Source organism: Sceloporus occidentalis, unplaced genomic scaffold (assembly GCF_023333645.1).
Source record: "Sceloporus occidentalis isolate IW3139 unplaced genomic scaffold, rSceOcc1.0.p SCAF_2, whole genome shotgun sequence".
NCBI classification, from domain to species: Eukaryota; Metazoa; Chordata; class Lepidosauria; order Squamata; family Phrynosomatidae; genus Sceloporus; species Sceloporus occidentalis.
In genome coordinates this window covers 194,796,545-194,811,286 of record NW_028316982.1, presented here as the reverse complement: position 1 = coordinate 194,811,286, position 14,742 = coordinate 194,796,545, and the positions used below count along the sequence as shown (strand labels likewise).

General features: G+C 49.7%; 1 protein-coding gene across 1 annotated transcript in view; it reads left to right on the top strand.

Annotated features, from left to right (window-relative positions):
- The first annotated feature begins 431 nt into the window (after positions 1-431).
- Positions 432-14,742, top strand: part of BCOR (BCL6 corepressor) — a 165,616-nt gene continuing 151,305 nt past the window's right edge. The window contains exon 1 of the mRNA XM_089511847.1: positions 432-624. The gene's annotated coding sequence lies outside the window, so the exon portion shown is untranslated. The remainder of the gene's footprint in view (positions 625-14,742) is intronic.

Sequence of the window (14,742 nt, the reverse complement as noted above, 5' to 3'; positions counted from 1 at the left end):
TCTTCCTGTGTCTGTATCAAAGAGACACACACCGGTAATGATTTCCAAGTGAACTTGGGAGCCAAGATGGAGCACCGGAGCCGTAAAGGGGAGGAGGGGGGCGAGTAAGGGAAGAAGGGCGAGGAGGAGGAGGAAGCGGCGGAGGCAGCAGGAAATTGCTTTGGGCTGCTATCTCTGTGTCAAGTTTCAGCCCTCGTTGACATTTCTGGCTGAACGCCACCGTCCTGGAAATGGAAAATCAGGTGGCGCGGCGGAGGGAGAAGTGGAGCGAGGCGTGTGCCCTGTTTGTGTGTGTGTGTGTGTGTGTGTGTGTGTGTGTACCCTTGGTAAATGGGGCACACCGCCTCCCTCCTTCCTTCCTTCCCTCCCTCCCTCCCGCCCTCCCCTTCCCTTGGCTGAGTGCAGCAGAGGGGATGCATCCTGGAGGCCTTTGAGCGGAGCGCGGGCACTTTCCGCAATCCATCCAGGCACTGAAGCGCGTCAAGGGCTGCCGATCGCTGCCATTGTTACGCGCGAGCGGTGTGGGAACCTGGGCTCTGGCGAGAGATAAATAGCCTCTGACAGCGCCTCCTCGCCGGGGGATCGCCTCCCGTTGCACGCCGCGGCGGAGGAGGACTCGCCCAGGTCGGTGTGCGTTGCTCTCTTTCCCGCACTCAGCCCTTCCTCCTCCCTCCTTCCCTTGGCCCGTCCTTCCCTCACTCCCCTCCCTGCCTTTCTGTCTTTGGAGTCTGGCAGCGAAACACGGCTACTACGCCTCTCCTGCCAAAACAGAACTACTCACCGGACAGTTCAGATCCCTAAAGCCAAGCAGGCGAAACCCTTTGTGCTCACAGAAAGACCCGATCCCTTCATCACGTCGGCCAGTTCTTGACAGAGAGAGAACGAGAGAGAGAGAGAGATGAGATGAGAGAGAGAGATAAAAACCCGTCCAAGCCCTTGAGATTTGCTAGCCAGCTTCCGTTACGACGATGCCTCTAAAAGAGCAAGTTCATTTTCCTCTCACCTGCCCTCCTTTTCGCCGTCGTGGCTCAGGTCCTTTCTCGAAACACTTGGAGACCTCGGGGGTGAAGGATTAAAAAAGGGCACAGCAACGCTAAACTGCGGGTGATATATTTAACTGGCAGTAAAGGCCCGCTGAATTCAATGGGCTTTACTTTGAGGAAAGTATACAAATGGATTTGGGAATTGTGTCCATGTCTGAGAGCCTTGGCTTTCTCCCCGCTGGAATTAGTGCTGTCTGAGATCACAGATCTCTATGGATTAGCAACGGAAATCCATTTCCAACCTATCGGGGCGGATAGGTGCTAAAGGAGAAGGACAGGGTTAAATCGAGGGTGGCTAGATTCTATCCGAAGGCCTCCTGGAGACAGAAGAACATCCTCTGTTGATCAGCATCGCCCCCATTTAAAATGGGAGGGGCAGTTCTTCTGAATTCAAGCAGACAAACTGGCCTGAAAGAACATTTTGGTCTGTGCAACTGTGTTTAGCAGGACGCATCGTGGTGAAGCAGCATGCGGTGAAGTGGAGGGTGGAAAGAGCTGGATTTTCTGTCCAGGCCACTTGACCATATGTAGCAACCCTTCTGGGAAGGCAGGCAGACCTACCTACCCTTTCCTCTCCTTGGATGGAGGCCTTGACGCTGAAACCGATCCAGCCTCTTTGTAAGGAAGAGTAGAGTTTGGACGCAGAATCTCAACCTGCAGAGCCATTTGGGGAGGGAGGAGAACTATAGTTTAATAGACACTGGGACACTAGGGTAGGAGATTTGGGGAACTGTAGTTTTAAAAAGATAACTAATCCAGGCTTTGAGAAATAGACACTATCCCAAGCTCCATTTAGCCCACAGGTCTCTCACTTCTGAACACAGTGGGTTGCAATGACAATAAGCCTCTCTATTAATCCTGGGGAGTGGAATCTGAATGCTGCCTTCCAACTAGAGTAGGCCCATTGAATCACTTATCGAATGGTGAATCACTATGTATTTAAATCCCACTGATTTAGTGGGTCTACTCTGTTGGGGAATAAGGACAGGATTCATGCCTAATGTCACAAATTCAAATGGGGGAGAGCCAGCCTGGCTTGATTGCAGGACTATGTCTCTGGGAGTCCAGGGTTCAGATCCCTGCTCAGCCCAAGAAACTCTGGACAAGGCACAATCTCTTCACCTTAGAGAAAGGCAGTGAACAAACCCTTTCTGGATAAATTTTGCGCTCAAACCCCAGACAAATATTATAGGTATGTAGAGAGATCTTGTAGCTCCTTTGAGACTAACTGAAAGAAAGAGTTTGGTAGCATGAGTTTTCGTAGACTTGAGTCTACTTTCTCAGATGCATTTGGACATTATAGGGTTTACCTTAGGGTCGCTACCTACATATGACAACTAGATAATTATGAGGTAGGTGCAGTCCTAAGCATACTTCCCTGGGGGAAGTCCCATTGAACCTCATAGGTTTTCCACGTTATTCGGGGCTAGCTTCCATGAAGGCTGGTTAAGATCAGAATACTCTCCCTCTCACTTCAGCACTCTGTGTATGCTTGTCTTGAAGGAAGCCCCACTGAACCTGGAGTTTCTGATCGACTAGAGAGGCTAGGCCCGGTCCTTGGAAAGAAGAGTGTCTATGAGCTCGAAACGTGCCAGATCCCACGCTAAGCCTAGGGGAAGCCTACATACTTTCTGGGCGAGTCCTCCGGCTGAACCGGTTTGAGGAAGGCAGCCGCGCTCGCTCCGGCCTGGCTTTCTTCCTGGCTGCGGCAGTCTGGCCACAGACTAGCCAAGCGGGAGGCTCCCAGAGAAAAGCCTCGCCTCGGGCTTTTCCGGCAGAGGAAAGCTTTGGAGGAGCTCCGCAAGAGGCGAATCTTCCAAAGAAGAAAAAGATGAAACCGGTTCCTCTTCCCCGCCTGGCTTCCTTGAGGAAGGGAGAGAGGCAAGGAGGACCGAATTCCTCTTGCAGCGTTGAATTTTACAGCCAGAGGCTTGCCTTGGGGCTCAAGTCCCCTTTGACCCGGAATCCCTCCCCCCACGGGGAAAAACAAGACACCTTCCAGATACAGACATGCAGAAGACTCGGGTTTTCTAAAGGAACCCTTTTCACACAGACTTTCGTGTCGCTTGATCTCTGCTGGGTCCTCGTCTTGTTCAGAGTACAGACTGATCTAGTAGCTCTTTAGGCTGGCAACTCCCTGGCCTCCCCCCTCCAAAGATCTCAAGGGGGCTGGTTGGGGACGAGGAGGATGTCCATCTATTAGGGACTGAAGAAATGCTTCTGCTCTGTCACGAAGCTATATTTTCCCTTCCCGATTTAGGTTCAAACGGGATTTTCGAGTTGTAGTTAGTAGGATTAGGAGGCTAGCCTTCCTTTCGGCCACTCAGCGCTCCAGATGCTCGACTGTGGGGGGGGGGGGGGGGTCAGGAAAGCGTTCTGCATTTACTCAGAGGCACTCTTTCAGTAATCCCAACTCTGAGACAGGAGGACAGAAAACATGTTTTGGAAACGCTCCCTTTGTTAGGCCAGGGTCGGGCTCCAAGCAATCCCCTCCCCAGTGGACTTTGCTCAGTCCTCACCCCCCCAAAAAACATCCCTCCCTCCCTCCTCTCCTTCCCCCTCCCCTCCTTCCCCCTCCATCCAGCCGTGTTTATGGCATCGGTGCGAAGGCTGAGCTGCCGGACTTTTGTTTATTTTTTTAAAAGGAAGGCCGTAAAAAGGCTTCCTTGGTTTGCAGGCGGTAACGCAATGTCGCCTCGCGGTTCTTTGCATGCCATGCTTTGCCCGTGCGGAGGCTTAGCGTCGTCCCCTTCCTTCTGGCAGGCCAACATGCGGCCTGGGGCTGTCCCTTCTCTTTTGTGTGGGGCTGGGGGAGGGCTCGCCCTCCGGAAGGGTCAAGCCGCCCTTGAGAAGGACAAGGAGAAATAGACACAGGCGATTTCTGCCAAGGGGAAAGGAAAGTCTTGGGGGGGAGGGAAGCTTGCTTCCCCGTGAGTCATCCTTGGCAGCGGAGAGCTGGCTTTTGCAGGTGCAGCCGAGCTGGGAGCGACTGACTCCGAGGGAAAAGGCGGTGTTTTCTATGGGCTGCGGCGGGGGAGGGGCAGAGGGCTTCCTCTGTTGCAGCGGAGGCTGGAGCCTTGCAAGGCCAAGCGTGTGCGTGCCTTGCCTTGCCTTGCCTTGCTTGTTTCCCCCGGCGGGATCAAGGCCGGAGACGTCTGCATGAGAGCCAGGGTCCGGCCCAGCTCTGCTTCCCCGCCGCCTCCTTCGCAGGCCTGCTTCGAGGCCCCCAAGCTCCCTCCTTCACCGCTGTGTCTCTCTCTCAGGCAGAGTCTCGTAAACTGCTAATGATTTATTACCTAGGCTAAGTGCTTAATTTGTGAATATGAAACAGATTAAAAGGAGATCGGCATATTTTAGCAGGCAGACCACGGCAAGGCCAGCAGCTGTTTCAAATTTGGAGGTATTTCCAGCCTCCTGGAGAACGCGAGCCAAAGCCATCAGGAATTACTGGGGCGGGGGGGGATTATGGAGGAGAAGAGGAGGCCGCTCCTTCCTAGGACGCGGCCGTGCGAAAGGCTTCCCCAGAACCTCCTCCTCTTTCGGACAGGACGAGGTCCTCCCCTTGGCTTCGGGAGGATCGCCTCTTTGCCGGGAAGGAAGTCTTTGCCGAGTTCAGTGGGATGTACTCCGCAAAAAGGCAGGGTGACCAGATGTCCTCGCCGCAAAGGAGGACGAGGCACCACAGAATGTAGGGCATTCGAGACAAAATGTAAAGGCATTACTGAATAAAACCTACAAGACCCTGACATAAATGTAAATTCATACTTCTAAGTCATGCTCAAAATGGAGGATGTTTTGGAATTCCTCCTGGACAGAGGGCTTAAATGTAGGGCATGTCCTGGAAAAAGAGGACGTCTGGTCACCCTTTTAAAAAGGCCCTTTGTTGACTGTAAAACAGCCCTCTCGCAATAGTTCAGCCTTAGGCAGGATCGTGAACCGATCCCTTTTATCCAGATACAAGAAATACATACCATGAGAAGAGTCCTGCAGGATCAGGCCAGCTTTCTCTCTGGTTATAGACTCTTTTTCCACAGATGTCTTTGCAAGAAACCTACAAACAGGAGATGAGCCAAAAAGCACGCACTCCTGCTCTCCAGTAACCTCTATGGAAAAGCCAACTGGAGGTAATATATATCTATCCCAGCTAATAAATATCCTCCATAAGTTAGGTTTTAAACCAGGGGTTAGGATCACATCAAGTGTGACAAGAAACTACAGGCCCGACTAACCAGTGAAGCAATTAAAGGTTGTAAAATATTTTCCCGAGTCTTTCAATACCTGGAGGGGTTAGAACCGTATGCATAGAGGTAGCCAGTCAGGATTAATCAGGCGTGATTGTTGTTGTTGTTGTGTCCCTTCAACTCGACTCCAACTCAGGAGAGGTTTGCTATTGCCTTCCTTCGGGGTGAGAGTGTCACATGCCCAAGGTGGGCTTTCATGGTTGAACAGGATTTGAAACCCGGGTCTCCTGGAGTTGTTAATGCAGCACTCAAACCACTGCATCACACTGTCTTTTTGTAATTTGTACGTGGCTTTAAAATGTGGTTTTGTATGTGGCTGTTGTTGTGAATGAGAAGCTGCTGAAATAACAAAAGTAAAGGGTAATAAATGATTTCAAGCCACTTGCTGTGAAGTACTTCCAGCGAGGTGGACAGAGCTTGACGGAGAGAGTGAGTAACCACTGTGCAAAGGGAACTTGTAGCACATTTGAGAGTGACTGAAAGAAAGAAGTTAGCAGCATGAGCTTTTGTAAACTTAAAGTCTATTTCCCCAGAAGCATTTGGTGGCATCTGAGGAGTAGACTGAAGTCTACGAAAGCTCACGCTGCCGACTTCTTTCTTTCTGTTAGACTCAAAGGTGCTACAAAATCTCTCTACAATACATACTGATTCTACACACTAAAGAAAGAAGTGGGTAGCATGAGCTTTCCAAGACTTCAGCCTACTTCTTCAGATGCCACCAAAAGACTAAGTCTACTGGCTCAGATGCCACCAAATGCCTTCTTCAGATACATGTTTACATGTGATGATGATGATGATGATGATGAATACATCAGATGCATTTATCTGCATCAGAGGAAGTAGGCTGAAGTCTAGGAAAGCTCATGCCCCCAAACTTCTTTCTTTCAGTTCGTCTCAAAGGTGCTACAAGATCCTTTGGCAGACTGATTTTCCAGACGAAGACAGCTGTACCGCTGATGAGTAACCACTAGGTAACGTTGTCGTCCTAGAGTCTGCGAGGCGCTTGTAGGCGATCAAATACGGTAGACGAGGCTCCACAGCACAGCTCCCCACCCCCACCAGCCCAGCCTTGGACCGAAACGGTTAAGGCAACGAGGGCCGCTCTCCCCCGCCTCCTTTCCCTTCCCGGATTAACTCCAAACCGAGCCAGTGGGACCTCGTCGGAGTGGTGGTCCCAGCCAAAGGCACGTGATCCCCAAAGCAAGCAACGTCAACAGCCAGGGGAGAACAAAGACAAGTCGGTTCGGGCAGGGAAAACTTCAGCAGCCAGGAGGCCAGGAAAGTTCTTGCCAAAAATAGCCAGGAGATCATCAAAATAAATAATACCTTTGATGGCGCCGTGGCCGGGCTAGGCGCCAGGTCCTCTGCCTGTGTGTGTGTGTGTGTGTGTGTGTTGTGTGTGGAGTTCCCTCCCCAAACAAGGGAGCCGCACAACGAAGTGCCTTCCTTTGAAAGGAGGTCAGCCAGAGAGAGGAGCGCCCGACTCTGGTCGCTTCCCGGCGGCCGCGGACATCAAAGGAAGGCGATCGGAGGGGGGGGGCTTTCAGGTTGCCTCCTCCGAGCCTCGCTAGCCAAAAGCCCCCCACCCCAAAGCCCGAGGGCCAAGGGCCTCTCCCTCCCCGAGGCTTTTCTGGAGGCCACCTGGAAGGCACTGGAAATCCGCAGCAAAACTACACTGGAAAGGAGAGCCCGCCTGGCAGAGTGGCTTGAGTGTTGGATTAAGATTCTAGAAAACCAGGGCTCAAATTCCACTCAGCTACGGAAACCCATTGGTGACTTTAGGCAAGTCAGCTCTCTCAGCCTCAGGGGAAAGCAATGGTAAACCTCCTCTGAATAACTCTGGTCATGATATGCCCCCCTTAAGGTGGTCATAAGTAAGAAATGACATGCTGTAAGAGGTAAACACCTCTACGGACCTATAGGATCTATCATGGTGTAGTTTGAGTGTGCGACTAGGACTTTGGGGTTGTGTGTTGTGGGCCTCCCAAATCGTTCCCAGCTTAAGGCGACACTCTCATGGGGTTTTACCGGTAAACATGACACAGGAGCTGCTTGTGCAGAGTCTCCAGAGGAAGGGCTTTGGAGGGGGAAAAACAACATTTTTAGGCCTTCTCCAAGCCCATTTAACAAATATTCAGGGCTGGAAATTTACAAAACCTCCCCCTGTTTTAAGCACAGTTGTTGTGGTGTTGTGGAAACATATCCTGGGTTAGCCCTGTGTCCTTGGGTGTTTTGGAGTAGGTATCCCATTTCCCATTTCATGGGAATTGTAGTCCAAACATCTAGAGGAACACAGAGTTGGGGTAGGCTCCTTTTAAGGGACATCCATCTTGTATTCCATGTCAGACACCACTGGAAACGTATCCTGTTGGCCCTGCGGTAAAGCACAACAAAATCCACAAAAGAGCCATACCTTTATTGGCCAACCAAAATGCAGAAAATATACTATGCAAGCTTTCCAAGCTTCACTGCCTTCTACAGCAGGCAGATGTTAAAAACCATACAGAAGAAAGGTGACAATATGAGAGTCTTAGGCTTAATCTTGCTTCACATGTTATTTCTGTTGTTGGTTAAGATAGTCTAGGGATACCAGTGCAGACAGAGACTGGTCCCCTTCTTGGCCATGTGGGGACCAGACACTCTCTGACCACCATAAAGGTCAAGGCCTTTAGTAGGCTCAAGCCAGCCTGGCCTAGTGGTTTGAGCTTTGGAGTATGACTCTAAAGAGCAAGGTTTTGATTCCCTGCTGATGGAGCATAAGAACTCACTGGGTGACCTTGGCCAAGTCTCACTCTCTCAGCCTCAGAGGGTGGCGATAGCAAACCCCCTCTGAAGAAACTTGCCAAGAAAACCCCATGACAGGTTCGCTTGAGGGCCACCATAAATCAAAAATGATTTGGATGCACACAGACAGTAACAAGAACAAGCTCAGGCTTATACCAGGAGCACACCTTGAATCCCAGATCCAAACCTGGCAGGTATGTTTGCAGCAACAGTGACAATTTAACCAAAAAATATGATGAATGTAAGTGCCATTCAGGGCTGGGAATTTACAAAACCTCCTCCCCCCCTCCCCATTTTCAGCATTGTGGTGGTGGTAGTGTGCCTTCAAGTCATTTCTGACTTGTGGCAAACTTATTATGGGGTTTTCTGGGCATGTTTCTTCACAGGGAGTTTGTCATGGCCATCTTCTGAGGCTGAGAGAGTGTGACACATTGGGGATTACTATAAAACTATCTATAAATTGGGGTTTTTAAGTAATGGGGGTTTACTTCAGAGTAAGCACGATTGGGACTCCTGGGCCCTTATCAGAAGGAGCAAGCAAGGGTGGCTGAACTTTTTGCAGTGAAAATGAAACCACAGATGGTTTAGTTCTGGGCAGACCAGCAGCAGCTAGCAGATTGGTAATAAAAAGCAGAGTTCCGCCTGGAACTTTCCAAACCTTGAAGAACTGGCCTCTTTTCAAAGGACACCTCCAGCACTCGCCTCGCCGGCCTCTCTCCCCTTCAAGCCTATCTCATCCCTACCAGAGCTTTTACGGTCCTTCCTTTACCTCCAAAGGTTGCCTCCACAGTGCGGAAATAACCCGGTTTGACACCGCTTTTAACTGCCCTGACTCAATGCTATGGGATTCTGGGAATTGTAGTTTGTTGTGGGCCCAGAGGGGAGTCTCTCTCTTCAGCAGCGTTGACGAAACGAAAGAGAAAACGAGGAAGAAAGCGCAGCTCTTACTAATGATCTCTCTCTGGCAAAGGCGGCTTCTCTTTGTGGTCTGGCGTCAGCCTGCCCTCCGGAATCCTTCCCCCGCCTCCCTGGTCCAAATTCCCTGCTGCTCCTCCAATGTTTTTAAAAGAGGTTAAGACCGGAACTTTATGTCCTCCCTCTCCCCCACTTACTAGAACAAAGAGCCACCTTGAGGGTCGGTGCCGGGCGGTGAGGCGGGATATGAACTAGATTAGCGAGAAGATTCCCTTCCATTCAAACCATTATGGTTGATGCGTACTTAAAAGGCTCCATAAACGTGCCTAGGCACAGCTTGGGATTCTTAAACACACACACACACACACACACACTTTAAATATTTTTAGGCTCTGGCTCTTGTTGTGTGCCTTCAAATCGTTTCCGACTTATGGAGACCCTAAGGGTTCATGCGATTTTTTTGGCAGGATTTGTTCAGAGGAGGTTTGCCGTTCCCTTCCTCTGAGGATGAGAGAGTGTGACTTGCCCCAAGGTCCCCCAGTGGGTTTCATGTCCGAGGTGGGAATCCAAGCCTGGTCTCCGAAGTCGAGGTCCAACACTCAAACCACTGCCCACGCTGACTCAGGGTCTAGCTTTGTCATCGTTGTTGTTGTTGTATGCCTTCAAGTCGCTTCCGACATATGGCGGCCCTAAGGCAAAAATAGGGTTTTCTTAGCAAGTTCCTTCAGAGGCTGTTTGCCATTGCCTCCTCTGAGGCTGAGAGAGTGTCGCCGAGTGGGTTTCATGGCCAAGCTGGGAAGCCATGCAGGAACTCACAATCAAAGACCCTTGACAGATGGCCATCCAGCCTCTGTTTAAAAACCTCCAAAGAAGGAGACTCCACTACTCTCTGAGGGACTGTCGAGCAGGTCTTACTGTCAATCAAAACCCTCAGGACAGATTCCCCGGGAATTGCTTCTCTGAGCAAGTCTCCATAGGATCAGAGCACAGTAACTAGGGATCACGGATCGGGACGGAAATGGGAATCCCACCAATCTCGACCCGGTTAATAGTAGCAGCGCATGGCCTTTCCGCACCAGTTCAGGCACTTCACACACAGTCTGGCCTCTCTGGGCCTTTCCCTGTTGATGTGGGGGGGGGGTCTGAACCAACCAGGACCTGCGCACTCCACTCGCGATAGTGGCCCCGGTTGCCTTGCGTGAGACTGGATTTCCCTGCCCCCAAACCCGGCGGTGGCGATCCGTGCTCTCCCTCCTTCCCTCCAGTCCTCAGTCCAGGAGCTGCCATCGAAAGGAGACTGGGATCGCCAGTCGGAGGAAGGGGGGAAGGAAAGGAGAGCAGATGGAGGGGATCAAGCATCTCTCATGCCAAGGGAGACCACCACAAAGGAAGACATTCCCGAAAAAGGGAGGACATTCCCACATTAAAAAGCTAAAAATGTCACTCCATGCTTCTTAGTCATGCTCAGAATGGAGGACATTTTGAAATGCCTCCTGGGCAGAAGGTTGAAAGGTAGGACATGTCCTGGGAAAGGAGGATCTCTGGTCACCCTGCTCACGGAAGGAGCTGGCAAAACCACCACTAAATATCTCTTGCCTGAGAAATTCACGGGGTCGCCATAAGAGAACAAGCCACCTGAAGACACACACACACTGCTAGCTGCAAAGAGGACCAGGAGGAAGGCAGCGGAGGGAGAGAGGAAAACCTCTCAGTGCATATCCAGGGGTAGCCCTGTTGGCCATATGGGATCATCCAAAAGCCACAGAACAGTGATACCTTTATGGGATCAACCGAAATGCACATTGTAAATGTTATATGCTTTCAAAACTCCACTTGAAGCTTCTTAGTCAGGCAAAGGTGTTAAAAATGACACAGGAGGGGGGAGAGGAATGACAATATCAGCCCTAGCCCTGCGTTTGGTCAAGATGTTGTAGTCCTCAGTTCAGATGGTAAAGCACACAACAACAACAACAGGCCCGAAAACATATCCAGAGGTAGCCCTGTTGGCCATATAGTAAAGTACATTATTATCCCAAATCCACCAAACAGTGTTAACTTTATGGGGCCAACCAGAATGCACGTTATACACGTGGCAAGCTTTCAAAGCTCCACTGGCCTCTTCATCAGGCAAAGGAACTTAAAATGATAACAGGAGAAAGAAAGAAAAACTGACGATGTTAGCCCTAGCCCTGCATTTGGTCAAGCTGTTATGGTTGTTGTCCTCAGTCCAGATGGTATGGAAGGGTACTCATCTAGGTGGGGCCCCTCCTCATTCTGGCCAAGTGTTGGGAGACTCAGTTCAGGAAATAAACTTTACATTCCATTTGCAAGATAAAGGGCCACTCGCTGCCTTTGAGATCCAGTTCGTCTCAAATCCTTTGTGAGGAGGCCGCAAACCCCTTTGTTAGGAAGAGAAGACTGAATATCTGGAGGAGTCTCCGTGCCATAGCATGGAGGGCTATAGTAGTTATAGAGCATAGTTATAGCACGTAGTTGTAGCACTCTCTCCCAGTGCGAGGAGTCAAAGAGGATTTACTGCGCTGCTGGGCTGAGGATGGGAACGGCTGCGGCCTCCACTCAAAGGAGTTGGGAAAGCCTCTCGGAGCCGCAGTCCCTCCTTTTGTAGGGTTCTGCGTTTGGGCCTGGAGGCCGGCACCGGCAAAACCCTTTTCCCTGGGTCATCCGGAACCGAGCTGAACGAGTTGTTAGCTGGAAAAGAAAGCCTTGAGGCGGTGGCCCATCATGGTTGCGTTTACCTTTTTCAATGGTATTCTGTTTTGAAACAAATGATTGGTGTCATTCCATTTTGTCGCTTGTGACAGTTTTTGACTGCACTGTGTTTGTAGACTGGAAGCCGCTTTGAGTCCCAGTTTTGGAGGGGAAAGAGGGAAGGAAATAATAATAATAATAATAATAATAATAATAATAATAATAATAATAATAATTTATTGCTCCTGGGTGCGCCGCAGACGCGCCTGGTGCCAGTGAGGTATAAATAGCTGGAGTGGGAGAGGGAGACACACACACTCACACACTCACACACACTCACACACACACAGAGGGAGAGAGGATGCGAAGACCAGGTGTGCAATGTCACTGAACAGATTGCGAGCAACGGTTGATCCCTTGTCAGATGTTGCTGCCAATTACCAGGAGAGAGATGACAGAGAGCCGAGCCGCGTTTGGATAAAGGAGCCTGAGGGGGAGGTTTGGGGAGAGGAGGAGGAGGAGGAGGAGGAGAGGGGGAGAAAGCCGCCCGTCATCTTTGGGATGCGAGCGAGGGAGGCGGGCATCGATCCGAAATGGCTGCAGGATGGAGGATCGTTTCGCGAGTGGAAGGAGGAAAGGAAAAGAGAGGCTTCCAAGGGTGGGTTAGGAAATCAGATTTCCTCAGCAATCTGTGGGCTTATTTCCATATATAAACACGTCCTGAGCAAGGAGAAAGAGGCTGCATCTACACTGGAGAAATACCCCGGTTTTGCACTGCTTTAACTCTTATCTGGCTCAAGGCTATGGAATTCTGGGAGTTGGAATTTGTCCCACGACAAACTCTAATTCCCAGAATTCCATAGCTTTAGAACCAGACAACAAGTTAAAGCAGTGTCAAACCGGGTTATTTCTCCAGCGTGGATGCAGCCTCATTTGTAAGATTTTGAAATAGGGAAGGGAATCCTGTAGCCCTCCAGATCTTGCTGGCTTGCAAGTCCCAGCATTCCTCACCATGGTCTATCCTGTTAATATCTGCTGGGACTTGCATTCCTACAATATCTGTGGAGGGTCCTTAACACGTGTTTGCAAGGATTTGGGGAATAAGCCCCAATAAACGTCTCAGGATCTACTTCTTGGTAAAACTTCACAGGATCTGGAAGTGGGCACCCAGCAGAGCCAGCCTCTAAAACATCCTGCTCAGAAAAAGTATGGGCCATACAGTTGTGTAATATCTGCCCCCAGATTGCCGCAAAAACTATAGTGTAAGGTGAAGTTGTTAACACCTCTCATCTGTCTGGTTAGCAGGTAGGCTCTTTCAGATGGTTTATTGTTGTTGCTTGATATATTCCAGTGGCAGAGATCTCAGTCCTCCATTCCCAAACTGTTTGATATTGCCCATTACTATCCAGCTGGAAGAGAGGCAGTCTGGTGTAGTGGTCTGAGTGTTGGACTATGGCTCTGGAGACCAGGGTTTGAACCCTTGCTCAGCCATGGCCATGGGCAAGTCACATGCTCTCAGCCTCAGAGGAAGGCAAAGGCAAACCTCCTCTGAACCAACCTTGCCAAGAAGAAAACCCCAAGATCAGTTCATTTTAGGGACACGGTAAGTCAGAAATGACTTAAAGGTACACAACAACAAATCAGTGTGGAAACCAGGATTTGCAAAGCACACTGCACAGGAAAGTACAACAAAACAAATTATCTGGCTATTACCATCTATAACAATGAAGTCAAGGCATATTTGTTGTTGTTGCTGTGTGCCTCCAAGTAATTTCCGACTTACATCAACCCTAGTGACCTTATCATGGGGTTTTAGGGGCTGAGTGTGTGGGACTTGCCCAAGGTCACTCAGTGGATTTCCATGGCTGGCTGGAGAATTCAAATCTAGTTTCCAGAGTCATAGTCGATCACTCAGAACTACACTACAGTGGCTGTCTAATACAGTTTTCTACCAAGAGAAAGTAGCCCACTACCAGTTTGCCTCTCTTATACTGCCCATCCTTTGGCAACAGCAGTTGGCTGTACAAATCTGCAACATAGTCAGTAACGACAGTTACATAAGAAAATGGGGGAATTTGTAACAATTATTCTGCCCTATTTCATGGCTTCTCATACAAAAAAAAAGAACAAAATTATTTCTTGAGCTGCACTGCAGTCTCAGCACACCACCCACCACTACGTTTGCTGTTGTTGTGTACCTTCAAGTTAAGTCTTGCATAGGATTTTCTCAACAAGATTTATTCAGAGGTTCGCCTCTATCTTCTTCAAAGACTGAGAGAGTGTGACTTGCCCAGGGTTTCCATAGTAGAGCAGGGATTTGAATTGTGGTATCTTGGAGTTGTAGTCCAGCTGGCTATTCTGGTTGTCAGGCATCACACGGTTCTGGAATATCAAAGAAACTAGTACAAATTACTAGAAAAAATCTTTTTTTTTTTAGTTGACATGCTTTCTGACCTCTGCTTACTGTCAGCCACATTATATCCTCTGATGAACAAATAAAGCAATTAAAATATAGAGAGAAAGCTCGGGCACATCTGAAACAGCAGCATACCAATAATTGTATGGGAGGTGTACAGAGAATAGTTTGGGCAAATTAGATTTTTGACTCTACGACTTCTAAAAGCCCTCAGTTAGCATGTCTATGTTGTCTTTCAGTTCCACATTTTGGGGATATGAGGCTGTAGTGGATCCAGACCACTGTTAGTGTAGCAATTTGGATGGTTTTAAAAATATATTTTTCAACAGGAATGGAAAAAACCAGTCAACATTTGATGGGGGAATCTAAGGGCTTTAAGGAATTGCAAAATGGGACATGGGCATTGGCATCACTAAGGGCTGGTGTCACCCAGTGCAGTAAATCATGCTGTCATCCCAAGGGAGGCAGCCACCTCACAGTTGTTGTGAGTGGGAACTGCTGGCAAAGGGAGGATTCTGGTCTTGGTTGCCTCCTTCTGCCCATGGAGCAAAGACAGGGATGGGATAGGGCCCAGACCAGTCCTCCCAGGGATCTCTCCTGGCCCTGCAAAAGGAGGGAGGGAGGGAGGGAGGGA